Source organism: Physeter macrocephalus, chromosome 20 (assembly GCF_002837175.3).
Source record: "Physeter macrocephalus isolate SW-GA chromosome 20, ASM283717v5, whole genome shotgun sequence".
Classification (NCBI taxonomy): domain Eukaryota; kingdom Metazoa; phylum Chordata; class Mammalia; order Artiodactyla; family Physeteridae; genus Physeter; species Physeter macrocephalus.
Window position 1 is genome coordinate 36,987,508 of NC_041233.1, and position 16,266 is coordinate 37,003,773.

Below are 16,266 nucleotides of genomic sequence, written 5' to 3' on the forward strand. Positions count from 1 at the left end.
GAATACATATTTGAAGAATTCCTTAAAAAATCACAAGTTCCATTTTATATAAACAAATTTTTAATTATGTACTGAAAATAAATTACAGGAAAGAACTTTAAAATGCAACAGAGGACAAAGTCACGATAAACATTCCCACTGAATTTCCTTGGCCGGGGGCGTGGTGAGACTGCAGTGCTCAAGAGGATAAATATCACAGATATTACAAAAACTTCTAATTGTCTATGTACTCACACACTGACATGAGCCACAAACATTCCTTCACAGGGACTGTACTCATTAGCCTACCACAGAACCAGATTTTGTCATAAACTACAAAACTTTTAATACAAAATCAGATTTATATATTTATAATTCATATACTTGCCCTATCTGTGATTTTAGAAAATAAAAGCTACACACTGTATAGATACTCTTAACTCATAGCTGTAGGCAACATTTTTGGATGGAATTTCTCCCCCCAATAAAATTAATGGCATATTTTATGTAAATGAAGGCTAAACTGCATAAAGACAGTTCAGTTTCCCAGATATGCATCTCCTTTTAGGGCAGGTTTATAAATTTTAAAAGGCAAGACAAATGTACACCTCAGAATCACTTTCTTTTTTTTTTTATTTATTTATTTTTGGCTGTGTTGGGTCTTCGTTTCTGTGCGAGGGCTTTCTCTAGTTGCGGCAAGCGGGGGCCACTCTTCATCGCAGTGCAAGGGCCTCTCACTGTTGCGGCCTCTCTTGTTGTGGAGCACAAGCTCCAGACGCGCAGGCTCAGTAGTTGTGGCTCACGGGCCTAGTTGCTCCGCGGCATGTGGGATCTTCCCAGACCAGGGCTTGAACCCGTGTCCCCTGCATTGGCAGGCAGATACTCAACCACTGCGCCACCAGGGAAGCCCCCCAGAATCACTTTCTTAGCTACAAGAGTTGTCATATAATTTCTGTGAAGTTTCTGATACATGCATTTATGTAATACTGGTATTGAAGGCAGTAAAGCAATATATACTTTTAAGGCCGTGGCTCAATAAAGGCTTAATTGTCATTCCAATCTGATTCTTGATACAGTGATTCATAACTTCTCTAAAAATTGAAATTTCAATGGGACACTGTGTTAAAGAGACTCTAAATAGATTTCTTAAAATATTTCCCTGAAATATCCTTTACATAACACAAATTTCACTAACATTAGATTAAGTAAAAAGGGAAAAAAAAGAATTAAACATGGCACAAGTGTGCATGAAAACGAAGGCTCCTCAGCCAATCTTCATGTCTTAGGAGCCATGAACAGAATGCTTAAAACCAACAAACAATTTCACACTCTGTGGCAGCCATCTGTGAAGCCAGTTATACTAAACTACTTCTACAGTTGATTGTAAACTTTGGTTTATTTTTATTTGAGTTCTCACTGTACAGCTAGAATGAAAAAAAGAAAGAGTGGAGTCCATGAAGAGATGAACTGTCAGTCTGTCTTTAATCTGGCATGATGAGACACATGGTCAGTCAGGTCTGCTTTGATAGAGTTTGTTACAGACTGCCTTATGTTTTCCTCCATGAAATTATCAACCAGGGTCTTCAATACCTGTTCCCATAGTGTTTCAGCAATCTGATCAATCATTGTTCCAATTTCTCTGAACTCCCCAGAGTATTTAACATATGCCCAAGTTCAAAGAGATGTCAGTGTTAACCCCATGACAGGGTTACACAAGATGGCTATAGAGTTTAGGCCAATGAAGCCAGTCAGTCCTGAGATTATATACATAGCAAACATGACTGCAAACAGTGTGGCAGGGGTACGAGCAACAGAGAAGATACTTTTGCCATCATTGTGCTTTATAAAATTTGCATAGGTTTCTTCTATTTCAGCCTCAAACTGGTCCTGATAACGACGGCAGAACTCATCTCCACCCATTTTTTTTTACTGAACAAAACTGTTTAATTGCCACTTCCTTGAGATCCAGGTGTTTTCGCTCCAGATCTGAAGGTGCAATGTAAGGGTTGTCCCCACTGCTTACCTGCTCCATACTTTTGCAATAGATCTCTCTTGCTCCTGCTACTGCAGCAAGATTATCAGCTTCAGCTGTTGCCTGAAGCATGGACTTTGGATGTGGAAGTTCCTCTCCTTGACAAATTTTAACGTAAGCCTTAAAGTATTCTACAAGATCTCTACAAATGACTTTAGATCCACTTATCTCCCTTTCTACCAAATTTTCTGGGGCAAGTAGCAATGGAATCAGATTTCGAAGCTCTCGTTTAAACTCTTCATCAATATCTTTCAATCTCCCATCAAAACTAGGATTAGTTGCAACTTTAAGACCAGGATGTGGCAAAAGGAAGCAATCAAGATTTGAGAAACAGTTGTGAATGTGCTTCCTTACATTCTGTAGCTCTTCATGTTGATTTTGTTTTACCTGCAATCTTTTTTCAAGGAATTGTTTTCCACCTTCCAAACCATGTGAATGTTCATAAGGATAACTCCAGTCTCGAATCAAAAACATTAATGTCTGAAATGGTTTCTGGTAGATTTCTTCCATTGCAAGTCTGCTGTATTCTGTAAATAATTGCAAGTGCTGAAGATCATCTTCTTGAATATTTTGAGACAAATTACATACCTGGACAGAGCCAGTCATAGTGCTCAGAGCAAACACTGTTGCACAATCTTTGATAGCTGACCGGCTATCGAAGGCACCCGGGGTATCCCTCAGCAGCACAGCCACTTTTGTTCCATTAGGTCTCTCGATCACAAACACTTCATTCCAGACTTGTATGCCCTTTGTTTCTCTTTTGCAACCAACCCGCCAGGTAAAGCCAGTCAATGGTTCATTGTTTCCACCAATCCAACTTTGAGAATCCTTGTTATACATATATCTAAGCATGAAGTCCAGTAGAAATGATTTCCCTTTAGGAAAAGCTCCTGCCACGGATACCACTACTATGTTAAGATCTCGTATGTGCTCCTGTAGCAATATCTGCTCCAAAGCTTACTCATCAAGCTCAAAGTTATGGTCATCTTCATGTGCAAGAAGAATCTATACTGGACATGGTTTCTTCATAACCTCATCAGAGTTTACTAGGTCATCATCTTCATAATTCTCACCTAGGAGGGTCCTGGACAAGACGTGGTTAACCCTGGTGTTTGGGTTGCTGGTTCGCCTCCGGCACCGCAGCCCCTCGTGTGGCTGCCGCCTCCGCGTTGCCTCATCCCCCCTCAACCATCTTGGACAGATTTAAAATTAACTCCCCCTAGAATGCTATTTTATTTTTTTAAATTTAAGTATAGTTGATTTACAATGTTGTGTTCGTTTCTGGTGTACTATTTACAATAGCCAGGCATGGAAGCAACCTAAATGTCCATCGACAGATGAATGGATAAAAAAGACGTGGTGTATACATATATACACACATGCGCGCGCACACACACACACACACACAATGGAATATTACTCAGCCACAAAAAAGAGTGAAAACAATTTCTCAACTGAACACTGGGCTGAGCTGGTCTTCAGGATGCACTGAGTCTTAGATGGCATTTAGGGCGGGTATCTGAAAGTCCATGCTATGAACATCTTTGTCTGCATGTTAATCCTCACTTTCCACCCAGGCCACCAGGATGCTGCTTCTTCCCACCACTGTTGCTATGGTAACTGGCTGGCAGTCTTACATAGCAGCCGTCAAACATGCTGAGAGAAGTCCGTTTGTACCACTAACCCAGTCATACTGTGGAAAGCCGGATGGATACACATTCCAGTTGTGGTGGGGGACTTGACGGCTATGGCCAAGGGGTGCAGCCAATGTCCCTGAAGGCAGAGGAGCGGCTGCAAATGAGCAGTAGAGACGGCTCAGCTCAGATCTGGGTTGAGTTCTGCTTCTCTGCTCAGTAGCTGTGTGCCCTTGGGAGTCAGTGAATTTCCTGAATCTCATCTTCCTGATCTGGCCAGCAGGGAGAGCTGTTCGGCCCCCATAGAGCTGGGGCAGCAGTAAATGAGACCGCAGGGGAGTGCAGAAGAATTGTGAGCCCTCACTGTGGTTTGCCATTTCGCAAGCACTCTCAGGGTCGAGTCATTTCTCCCAGATGTGCAGGAACAGAAATCAGCATTAAGAAACTGGTTCCCTAAGGAAAGCCCCTGACTCAGCCCCTATTTGGTTCAGTTGCTGAGGGTGGGTAAGTGTGGGCTTCCGCTGGCTTCCAGAGGGCAGTGTGTCTGGCAGAGTTTCTGTCTAGACACTGGCCGAGGGCTCTGCCCAGCCTCTCCCCAGCCTCCTTGTTCCTGGGCACAGATGCCTTACTATTCCTCAGGGCCAACAGCTCAGGATCCAGGAAAGCAAGAGCGCTCATCCCTGCTGTCAGGGGCTGAACTGTGCCCACTCTGCATTCATATGTTGAAGTCCTAACCCCCAGTACCTCAGGAGGTGACTGTATTTGGACATGAGGTCTTTAAAGGGGTGATTAAGTTATAATAAGTCACTAACATGGGTCCCAATCCAATACCACCGGTGTCTTTAGAAGAAGAGATTAGGACACAGACATGCACAGAGAAAAGACCATGTGAAAACACAGGGAGAAGATGGCCATCTACAAGCCAAGGAGAGAGGCCTCAGAAGAAACCAAACCTGCTGACACATTGATCTTAGAACCTAACCTTCCAGAATTATGAGAAAATCAATAGTTGTTTAAGCCACCCAGCCTGTGACACTTTGTTATGGTAGCCTGAGCAGACTAACATGCCTGCCCTTCCTCCTCACTGTAAGTAAGAGAATTCCAGCTCCCATGGGGACCCTTGGAGACAGGGACCCTTCTGGAACCACCATGAAGTGGGACTCTTCATCTTGTTTCCGGTCGCTCTGTCTCTCACTGCTCCCTGGCCCCATCTCTGCACCTCTGCGCTGGGGTCTCCAGGACCCCAACTCCATGTCTCCCCAAGCCTGTCCAGCTCACATATTGCCCCCAGCTTGGAGAGAGGGACACATTAGGGGCATAGGCTGCAGCTTGTAACAGAGCTCTGGGAGCCACCAGTCCCATCTCTGTGACCAGTTCTGATTTCAGTCACAGGTGTGATAAAGAGTTCTTCTCCACTGGTGGTTCCCACTCCAGGCTCTCAGCTGCTGGGGACTTCTCTGAAGCCAAAGGGAACCTACAGACCCTGTGCAAATGAACGAAGCCCAGAAGTGCTGGGCGTCCACATCTCTAGGGGCAGACTTCAGGTGAGGGAGAAAGGGAGCAGGGTAATTCTCCTGCCTCTGTCCTTCCTGGACCATCTGAGAGGCACTCCATACTCTTCTCAGGGTTCTGCGGAAGTCAGTCTGTTGCTGACAGCGTGACGTTGATAATGCCCTTTACGCAGGCCTGCCTTCCGTGTCTCATTCTCCCCACCCCCTCATTCCTGCTTCCTGGCATCATCTCCCAAATAAACCACCTGCACCCAAGCCCTTGGGCTCTGCTTTTGGGGAAGGCAGATTTGGGCATAGCTTTACCACTTTCCAGCTAGGGAGCAGTATGGAAAGATTTCACTTTCCTCATTTGTAAAATGACTATCTCACAGGCTGGTTACAAGAGTTAAATGAGATCACCATGCTGAAGTGAGTTGTAAACTGTGCAAGGTGATCTCAAAGCTAATATTTGTTATTATTTTTAGTTTGGTGGTAGCATAGGTCCTTCCTTCACTGTTCTTTCATTAAAAAAGAAGAAAACCCCAACTCCATCTCATTCCCTAGGGTCCCTGTGCTGCCAGGTGCAGGTGAACATCCTTGAGGAGGAATGGGTGCTAAGGGGTTGACACTGCCCCTCCCCTCCCCCTCCTTCCCCAAACAGCATCAGTGTTTATCAGTGGGCTTCTATAAAGACAGTTGGCAGAGAGGACACTGAGTGGAGGAGACACCGGGGTGGCAGGTCTTTCCAGCCCAGCCGGCGTCAGTGCTGTCTGTGTGTCTGGGTGTCACAGGCTGGGCTTGCTGCAGGAGCCTGGGGAGGAGCAGGATGGAGGCCTCAGATTGCCTGCCACAGCCCTGGCCCTCTTCCAGGAATGCCTGCTGCGGGCTACCTACCTGGCTGCTTCTTGCCCATGCTCCAAAGGCCGACTTGGCTGTTCCCTGCTCTGGGACCCTGCACTGACCCAGGAGCAGCATTGAGACCCTCCTCCTGGTTCCCGCTCTTCTTGCACACCCTCCACCAGAGCCCTGTGCTTCTGCAGACCAAGAGCTCCTTGAGAGGAGGGCTGCATCTCTGCATATGTGTTCAAGCATCTAGAACAATGACTGTTGGCCAACAGTACAGGTTCGACAAACATTTGTAGACCTATGGCTAAGTTATGCCTGCGGGGACAGTGGGAGGCAAGCAGGGAGTCTTCACTCAAGGTAACTTCCAAGAAGCCAGAGGAGTAGGCAGGCACAGCCAAACTTTGGCTGGCACACAAAGTCCAGAATGCCGGAGGCAAGTCAGGAGGGGTAGGATAGGAGGTGCGGGGACAGAGCTGCTCACAGAGCAGAGACGTGAAGGCAAAAGGCAATGTGCAGGATGGAGTGTGGGTGGGCTGGGGTCTGAGGGGCTTCCTCAGGTTGGCTGGAGCTTTAGCTTAATTCTGAGAGTTCTTCCAGTGTGAAGGGCCAGAGGGGGTGGGTGGGACAGTCAGAGAAGATTCCCTCTATATACACTTTGCCACCATCCCTACCAGATCAGTCCCCAAGAAGCTGATCCCCCCAGAAGCCAACCAGATCTCTGGTTAAATGCTGCTGAGTCCCCTGCAGATACAGACAGGCCCCAATGCAGTGTCTATGGTGCCGGGTGCTGGGCAGGGGCAGACGCCATGGATCATTGCTTGTGTGAAGCTGGGCCGTGGGTGTCTCTCTTCACTCACAGAGCTGTTGCCCAGAGCACCCCACAGGGAATGCATGATGGATGGATGGATGGACGAATGGTGTTGGAGTTGATGAGATGTGATAGTTAAAGAACAGAGAATGCTGGAAGGGTCAGTCAGGAATGGCACCAAGCAGTCCTCTCCACACCTGTCCCTCCTTCTGTGCCACTTCCCAACAATGGCACCTCCTCCCTCCCTCCTTTCCACATGAGCCAGACACCCAGCTCTGTGCATTCCATATTCTTAGACTGCTCTGTCTCTACCACCACTATATTGGTGCAACTTCTCATCAGCCCTTCCCTGAACTGTTGAAATGTCTCCCTGACCTGGCCTCTTCCCCCTTGCCCACCGGCTTCCCCTCCCAGAGCCATCCTGCTGGAATCTTAGAATGGCCTCACATCTTCCATTGGCTTCCCATATCCAAAACCAGAGAATAAGGACCCGTGATGGCTTTCTAATACAACTTGGCAAGGCTGAAGGACACATCCTAGGCTTCCCTTTCTTGTATGTTTCCCACAGGCTACAGGGAGATTCTTGGGAGATTTGAGAGACTGAAGGGAAGCAGCAGCCATTTTGCAGCACGTGGGCATTATTGCTGATAAGCTGATTCATCTCATTGGCATGAAGCAGCAGCTAGACCTGCCATTGTCCCTCCTTCCCACGGAGCCTCTTCAGCTTCTCTGACTCCTGGGCCATGTATATGTGTCTTTAGCTCTGAGACAAAGGTCTGAAATTCTGCAGAAATACTTTGCAACACCAAAACCAGCTGTGTAGACATCCTCAGTGCCTTCCCTGTCCAGCACTGCCAAGCATTGTCCATCATTTTTCTCCACCATCTCTTGAACTCACTGTCCCCTTTATATTCTTACTGACTAGGATCCTCAAGAAGGCTACCTGACCTCCATTAGTCTTCTCTCCATGCTATTCGTTCAGTTATTCAACAGTCATTAAGCATATACTGCATGTCAGACATCATTCTAGGCACTGTGAAAACAGCTCTAACCTTAACTTTCACCCTTCCCTCCTTATTCTAAGTGGTGCTTGAATAGTGACCAAAGGGGTAGTGGCAATAAAGCCTGCAGAATAGAGCCTGTATCTTAGTAGGAGAGGGGAGACAGATAGTAGATGAAATAGGTAAGTAGGAGGCAGGACTTCTAGCTATGTCTGAGTGATGAGGTCAGCAAAACCTCTTCGCCAAATGCAACTATAAATCTGGACAAAACTGACAAAAACAACCATTTCCATAATCTGAAATTGACCAAAGGCCTGCAACAATCACTTATGCTTGAAAAACTGCTATACTTTAGGTAAGAACAGTGAGAGTCTGTGGTGTTCTTGCCCAGGGGTGCTTCTATCCCACTTTCCCCAGCTCAGTCCTCACAGAGGTTCTGCCAGGGTGGGGCACATCATGGGGACCAGCAACTTTGCTGACGAAGTCAAAAGTGGCTTATTCAATTTTGAGCAGTGGGTGATGCCTACACCCAGAGGCATTGTCAGTGGAATAGACTATCTTGGCAGCAAGTGAATGGGGAGAACTAATGCTGTGTCTGAGTTTGTAGTCATTGTTGGGGCAAACATGTTCCTGGCTTAGGGTGCATGCACGTGCAGTGGAGACCAGAGAGGGCTCAGGGTACCCATACACTCCTGCCAACCCTAAGATTGTGGGCAAGTGCAGAGGTAATGTGAAGAGTCCAGCAGAAAGTAAAAGCCAGGGCAAACTTGAAGAACTTGAAAACAATCTGAACTTTGACTGAATTTCCTTACCTCATGCAGATCTACTGGCAGAGAATGGAAGTTCTACTAGCTCAAGGTTTGAACGCAACATCTGTCCAATCATTGGCTGATCACTGAATTACACAGAAACAGAGGTGACCCCTAGAAGCCAGGTTCAAAAATAAAAGGAAGAATAAATAACAAATATAACCAGAGATATTAGTGACTGCATATTGTAGAGGAGATAGATTTAACAGATTTATCCCAGGCAAGTTACCAAGAATTAAAGGGATGCACGATAATAATGAATCAACACATAGGGAATCTCAATGAGATAGAAAATATAAAAAAAAAACGGAAATTCTTGAGTTGAAAGTCCAATAATTGAAATGAAAAATTCACTAAAGGGGCTCAGCAGAAGATTTGAGATGGCAGAAAAAAGAATACGCGAACTTTAGGACAGAGCTATAGAAATAACCCAATCTGAAGAATATAGAGAAACACGGAACAAAACCATTGAAGGAAAAAGAACAGACTCTCAGAGATCTTTGAAGCAACAATAAGTATGCCAATATATGTGTAATGCAAGTCCTAGAAGGAGACAAAAGAGAGTAACAGAAAAATTATTTCAAAAAAAATAGTGGCTGAAAACTTCCCAAATTTGATGAAAAGTATCATGTTTCACATGTAACCAACTTAAAATATCCCAAGCAGTTTTAAAATACAAAGAGATTTATAGTTCAACACTTTAGAGTCCAACTTTTGAAAGATAAAGAGAAAATCCTGACAGTGGCAAGAGAAAAACTTGTCCCCCTCATCACATGGAGGGGGACATCAACATGATTAACAGCTGATTTCTCATCTGAAACAATGGAGGCTAGAGGTGGAAGGCCATATTCAAAGGGCTGAAAGAAAAATAAAAACCATTAACCAGGAAGTTTGTATCCAAATAGCTGTCCTACAATAATGAAGGCAAAATTAACACATTCCCAGATAAACAACAACTAACAGAATTCCTTGCTGGCAGACCTGCCTCATAAGAAACACTAAAGGAAGTTCTTCAGGCTGAAAGGAAATGACACCAGGTGGCGAGCAGCATCCACAGGAAGAGATGAAGCACACAGGAAATCATAAGTACATGGGTTAATATGAAAGACTCTATAAATATATTTTTTCTCATTTCTTCTCTTAACATCTTTTAAAGACTTAACTGTGTATAAAGCAATAATTATAATAGTGTCCTTTGGGGCTTATAAGACATAGATGTAATACACATATGACAATAATAAAACAAGGGAGAAGAGAGGAAATGGAACTACCTTGGAGCAAAGTTTTCATGTTTCACTGGAATTAAATATTAATCTGAAGTAGATTAAGCTAAAATGCATATTGTAATCCCTAGAGCAAGCACTAAGAAAATGACACAAAAATATAGTAAAAAAAAAATCAATAAAAAATTAAAGGGGCATACTAGAAAACACCTAATACAAAGAAGATGGTAAAGAAGGAACAGAGAAATAAAAATAGAGGAGACATATAGAAAACAAGTTACAAAATGGAAAATGTAAACCCAATCATATCAATAATTTCATTAAATGTGAGTGGTCTAAATATCCCCAAAGGGCAAAGATTGTCTTCATGAAATAGCAAGATCTAATTATATGCTATCTATAAGAGACACACTGTAGATTCAGTGATACAAACTGGTTGAAAGGAAAAGGATGGAAAAAGGTATGCCATGCAACAGGAACCATAAGACAGCTGGAACTGGCTATGTTAATATAAGATAAAATAGACTTTAAGAAAAGAAACATTACAACAAAGAGGAACATTTTACAGTGATAAAAGGGTGAATATATCAGGACGCTATAACAATTATAAACATACACAGGCTTAACAAAAGAGCCTCAAAATACATGAAGTAAAAAGTGACAGTAGACAGCTGAATAGTAAGAGTTGGAGATTTCCCTACACCAATCTCAATAAATGACAGAACAACTAGACAGAATATCAGTAACAATATAGAAGGCTTAGACAACACTATTAACCAATTTGACCTAAGTTATATATATACGACATTCCTTACAATGACAGCAGAATATCCATTATTTTCACGTACATATGGAACATTCTTCAGAATATGCCCTAAAATAATAAATCAACTGGTGAGTGTATAAACAAAATGCACATCCATATATTATTCAGCTAAAAAGGAACAACTACTGATACACACAAGAACATGAATGAACTTCAGAAACTTCATGCTAAATGAAAGAAGCTTGATGCAAAAGACCACATAGTATATGATTCTACTTACATAAAATGTCCAGAAAAGGCAAATTTATAGAGACAGAAGGCACATCAATGGTTTCTCAGGCTGAGGGGCAGGAGTGGGGATTAATTGCAGAGAGTCAGGAGGGAATTTTTCCGGGTGATAGAAATGTCTAAAAACTGGATTATGGTGATGGTTGGATAACTCTATAAATTTACCAAAATTTATTTAATCGTACACTTAGAATGGGTGAATTTTATACTGTGTAACCTACATCTCCATAAACTGTTAAAATATAGAAATATATGAGATAATAACAAATGCTATGAAGAAAAATAAAGCAGAGAAGGACAGGAATGTCAGGGCGGGATTCAACTTGTGCAGTCATTGGTGTGGTTTGCCAATCCTAACCCTAACCCTCCCTTCCAGGCATGTGGTCGGACTGTACTTCCTGGAGCCCTCGTGGGTAGTTGGGGCAATGAGTTGTGAGTGGAGTGTGACATGTGACTTCCAGGCTGAGGATTTCACTGCTGACATGAGACCCTTCTGGAGCTCAATCTCTCCCTTTGCCATCTGGCCTCGCCACCAGCAGCACTTGAGATAATGGTTGTTCCATTAGCCTGGGTCTTTGAGTCACTATGATGGGCAGGCGACCTGTGACCCAGTTACTGGGTAACTTATCCCATTGTGACACAGACAGGCAGTCAGTGAAAGCCTCAAGAGAAGGTGACATTTGGGCAAAAATCTGAAAGAGGTGAGTTTGTGAGCCATATGGATATCTGAGAGTTAGGGTGCTCTGGAGAGAGGGGAGAGCACATGCAAAGACGTGGCACGTCTGAGGAAGGGCAAGGAGGCTGGTGTTGCTGGTGCCAAGCAAGCGGGGTACATAGGAGATGACGTGATGGGTAATGTTGGGCCGGGTGGAAGCGTGACATGGGGATCCACTGGGGTGTGTTGAGTGAATGACAAACCTAATCTGATTTAGGTTTAAGAGGCTGTTCCAGTTGCAATATTGAGAAGAGATGAAAAGGCCATGGGTAGAATCAGGAAGACCAGTGAGGGGGCCTTTGTAAGAATCCAGGTGCGAGCTGACTTCATACCCAGCTGCCATGACATTCTTCCTATAAACAGTTCTGATCAGTCCTATTCTTACAACTTTCAATAGCTCCCTATTGCCCATAAGAAAGAGTCCAAGTTTCTCAAAGTGACATCAACCTACCTTTCCTCTTGTATCACCCACCACTCCCCTTCCTATATCTTCAGTTCTCCTCTCTCTGAATCTCCTGTTCTCCCAGGACATACTCTTGCCTCCCTACCTGGGATCTCGCGGTCTCCTCACATCCCTGTATCACAGCAGGGAGGGGTGAGGGTATGCTCTGGAAGAAGGAAAAGTAAGCAAAGCCACAGAATGCGGAAGGCCTGGAGAAGGGGTGTGATGGAGGATGCCCATTCCAAGCTGCCCCCTGGCCTTGGTCCTGAAGGTCAGCTTGTGAGCCAGGGAACTGGGGACATGTAGGAATGGCTTCAGAGCTACCTTCTCCTCCGTGGACTCTCTGGCCTGGTATGGGCAGGAGCCACCATCTTGCTTCCCACTATGAATCGGACATATAGTGGCTATTCATGGAGGGTCAGCTAACAGGGAGAAGTCACCAGTCCTTGGCAGAGAACGAGGCAGCTCAGTGAGCAGAAGTTTGGGAAGCTGGGAGAAAAGAGACTGCACCTGGTCTGACCAGGCAAGATAGTGGCACAGGAAAAGCTCACAAGAGGTGGAGCCAAGGGTGGTGCCCATGGCTGGGTAAGAGTTTTAGCACAGCGCCCCCCAGTGAGAGGCCAAGACCTGTAGAGGTTGGCCTCTGACTTCCTGCTACATGGCAGGTCCTCAACTTGGCAAAATTATAGGCAAAGCGGTTAAGTGAAGTACAGAAGCTCAATTTAACTCCAAAGAATCTTCTGTTTGCCCCAATTCCCTGAAAATTTCAGTTAAAAGCAAGCTCAAGTTCCCCAATAATCTCCTCTACAATATATGGGGGGAGAGAGAGAGAACGGAGGGTCAGAGAAAGAGAGACAGACAGACAAAGACAGAGAGAGGGAGAAGAGACAGGGCTGAATTAGAGAGACCAGAGATGGGGCAGAGAACACTTCCCCTGTGTTGGCTGACTCTCCTGTCCTCTCTGAAGCCTTCCGTAGAATGGCATTGCTGCTCCTTTTTTACAAAGCTGCCAAGCTGTTTGTGGTCAGATAATAATTTAAAAATTAATTCAGTCTAAAGGAATAAAGTTCTAATACATGCTATAATGTGGATGAACCTCAAAAACATTACTCAAAGTCAAAGAAGCCAGACACAAAAGGACACACACTGTATGATTCGATTTATAAGAAATATCCAGAATAGATAAGCCCATAGCGAGAGAAGGCAGATTAGTGGCTGCCAGGGCTGGGGGAGGTGGGAAGCAACTGCTTCATGGGGATGGGGTTTTTTGGGGGGTGATAAAAATGTTTTGGAACTAAAGAGAGATGGTGGTTGTGGGACACCTTGAAATTGCCACTGAATTAATTATTCACTTTAAAATGGTTAATTTTATGTGAATTTCAGCACAACAAAAATTTAATTCAATCAAATTCTTTAAATTCAGGTATCTCATGCAATAGCTCATTTGTTGTTTTCTCAAACGATTAGCATATGTACTCTGAAGCCGGGGACATCTGCTACACCATGGAAATCTGGTGGCTGGAACCTGTCACAAAAGTAAGTGACTATGACTTTTCCTTTCAACTCAGATGATGCCATAAACCCAGATGAGAGAAAAATGCTGGATATTTTACAGACCACCCACCCCAGCAATGCATTAGGACTGAACAGAGGTAAAGGCTAATCTCAGCTGCTCTCCACCCACTATCGTAGAAAGGAGGCTCCAGAGAGGTTAAACGTGCAAGAAGGGTCCCACAACACAATTCCAGCCCAGAGTGGAATTCTGGCGACCTGGCTTTGTGGACATAGAGCTTGACTCAGCATCCCTGTGGATACGTGTGCAGACCATAGCAAAGGCTGCTGTGTTGTCTAGGGGCTCTGGGCTCTGTCTGGTGGCTCTTGGGCCTGGCTGCACACTAGGTTCACCTGGGAACTGCTGATGTCCACCCCACACGAATTAAGTCTGATCTCCAGTATTCAAAAATGCCTGGGGAGGGAATTCTCTGGACATCCAGCGGTTAGGACTCCACGCTTCCACTGCAGGGGGCATGGGTATGATCCCGGTCGGGGAACTAAGATCCCTCATGCCACGTGGCACGGCCAAAAATTAAAAAATGCCTGGGGATTTTTAAAAGCTCCTGCATGATTCTAATGTAAAGCCAGGTTGAGTACCACTGACTGTGTTTCTCCTACTAGTATCTGGGATTTCAATCATCACCTGGTCCAGAGAACATGAGATGTCACTGCACAAACACTCAGCCAGCACCTGTTTGACTCACCCAGCTAGTCAGCACTTGTATGACCACACAGCGGTTTGTCCCACTTTGTCTAAGTTACCTCCTGGACACTTTACTGAGGACTACTGAACCATCCTCATTGTTTCTGAATTAACTGCTTAGCTGGATTGTTTCCAGGCAAGATACAGGGCAGCCTCAGAATGCACAGCCTTCCCTGTGATGGCCTTTGGCACCCATGGTCTGTGGGCACAGTGATTCTTACAGACTCTGAATGTCATCAGAGCCCTGAGCCACTGGAGCCAGGGTCCCTGACAATCGTGGTCATGATGAAGGCTCTGTTTTTCAGGCAGACACGAACCAGCTCCCGAGTTCAGGGGTGAGGGCTGAGCCATCAGTCAGTGCCTGGGCCCTGACCACAGACACCCCTAGGTGCTCTCAGATTACAAGACCAAGACAGCTTCTTTGGGTGGCCACAAATGACCCCATCCCTCAAGCAAGAAGCCAAGAACCAAGGTAATCATACACCACATAGAATAAAATAAATTTCTTACCGAAATATCTGGCTGCAAACGTTCTTCTTTCGCTGGAAGCTGTCGGCAACATAACGAAGCTGGCAGTCTATGTGCAAATTTCTTGTATATCCTTTTTATAAAGAGCCAACCACATCCTCAAGCAGACATGCTAATTCCTGTTTTCCAGTAATAGGAGATCAGCATCTATAGAAGAGAAATATATTTAGAATGCCCTTTATCTGGTGTTTTCTTGGGTTTCCAACAAGAAGCCTCACTGTGAGGAATTAGTCCCTTTAATGCAAGTGTACCAGGGATCTTGGGATGGCCTTGGGCAAGTCACAGACCTCTGGGTATCAGTTACTTAAATCTGTAAAATGGGAACAATAATGAACCACCCCTCAGAGTGAACGACGGGTCAACGAGATGGTGGGTATAAAACGGCAAAGCCCTCCACACGTCAGATGCTACGTTTGATCTTTTCAATCAGATGGCCTGGATTTAAAAGGAGCTGTGTTTTCCAGAGAGCTTCAAAAACAGCTACAAACAATAACCTGCAAACGTGCAATGTGACTTCCAGGACCCTCACCTGATGTGCAAGGCAGTCCTGTTAGTGGAGAGACGGAGGACACGGACCCCACCCCTAGATGGAGAAACAACGCTCCAGCAGCACCCATGGCAGACCCTTACCGCGGTACACTGCTGCTAACAGCATGGCTTCTCATTCTATTTCTGGAAATTTGGCATCATTATTGCATAATTTACAGTTGTGGAAAGTGGAAAAGAAAAATCCCGATTAGGAAACAGCCAAGTGGCATTTATGAAGCCCTCAACATCATTGACATTGTGGTCTTGGCAATCTAAGGGACAGGCAGCTCCAAGGGGTGGGGGGGTCAGTGTTATCGTGTTTAAATACACATGGAGTTTATACAGTCTGAGAAGCAACTCTTGGGCGGGACACCCAACAGAATGTTCTCCCAACTAACCTTCTTATCTCCTTTGCTTCCCTGCCTCTGCTGTGTTGAGCTTGTTTCGTGTTTGTGATTATAGAACCAATCACTGTTATGCAGATAAAACAAGCATAGCCAGCACTCATGGTTGGCGTGTCCCCTCCACTCTGAGGCTGTGGGCTGCTGGACAGCACTCAGCAGGCTGCACTGGGGCAGTGTCACCTTGCTTCATGCCTTGGTGACCAGGCACAGCTCCTGCTGCTGGTGTTCTGAGGGGAGCATTAGGACAATCCAGTGGAAGGGCCAAGCTGAGCTCTGGGGAGTGACCGGGGGCAGCTGGGAGCAGAAGCTGGTGGGTGAGGGCAAACCCACTTGAAGAGAACAACAAAGCCCCAACCAGAGATGCTGGTGTGCCCTTGGGCCCAAGTGAACGGTGGTTTGGCTTGCAAAGGGAAGCCGGGGTAAAGAGCAGAGTGAGAAGAGTGATGGAGCCCAAAGTACAGAGGCAGCAACAGAGCAGAGCCAAGGAACTAGAGGAGCGTCAAGCCTGAGAACCTT

At 45.2% G+C, this 16,266-nt stretch overlaps 1 pseudogene; it reads right to left on the reverse strand.

The window, feature by feature from the left end:
• Positions 1 to 1,441: 1,441 nt before the first annotated feature.
• LOC102983934 (atlastin-2-like) lies at positions 1,442 to 3,086 on the reverse strand (annotated as a pseudogene).
• Positions 3,087 to 16,266: the final 13,180 nt, after the last annotated feature.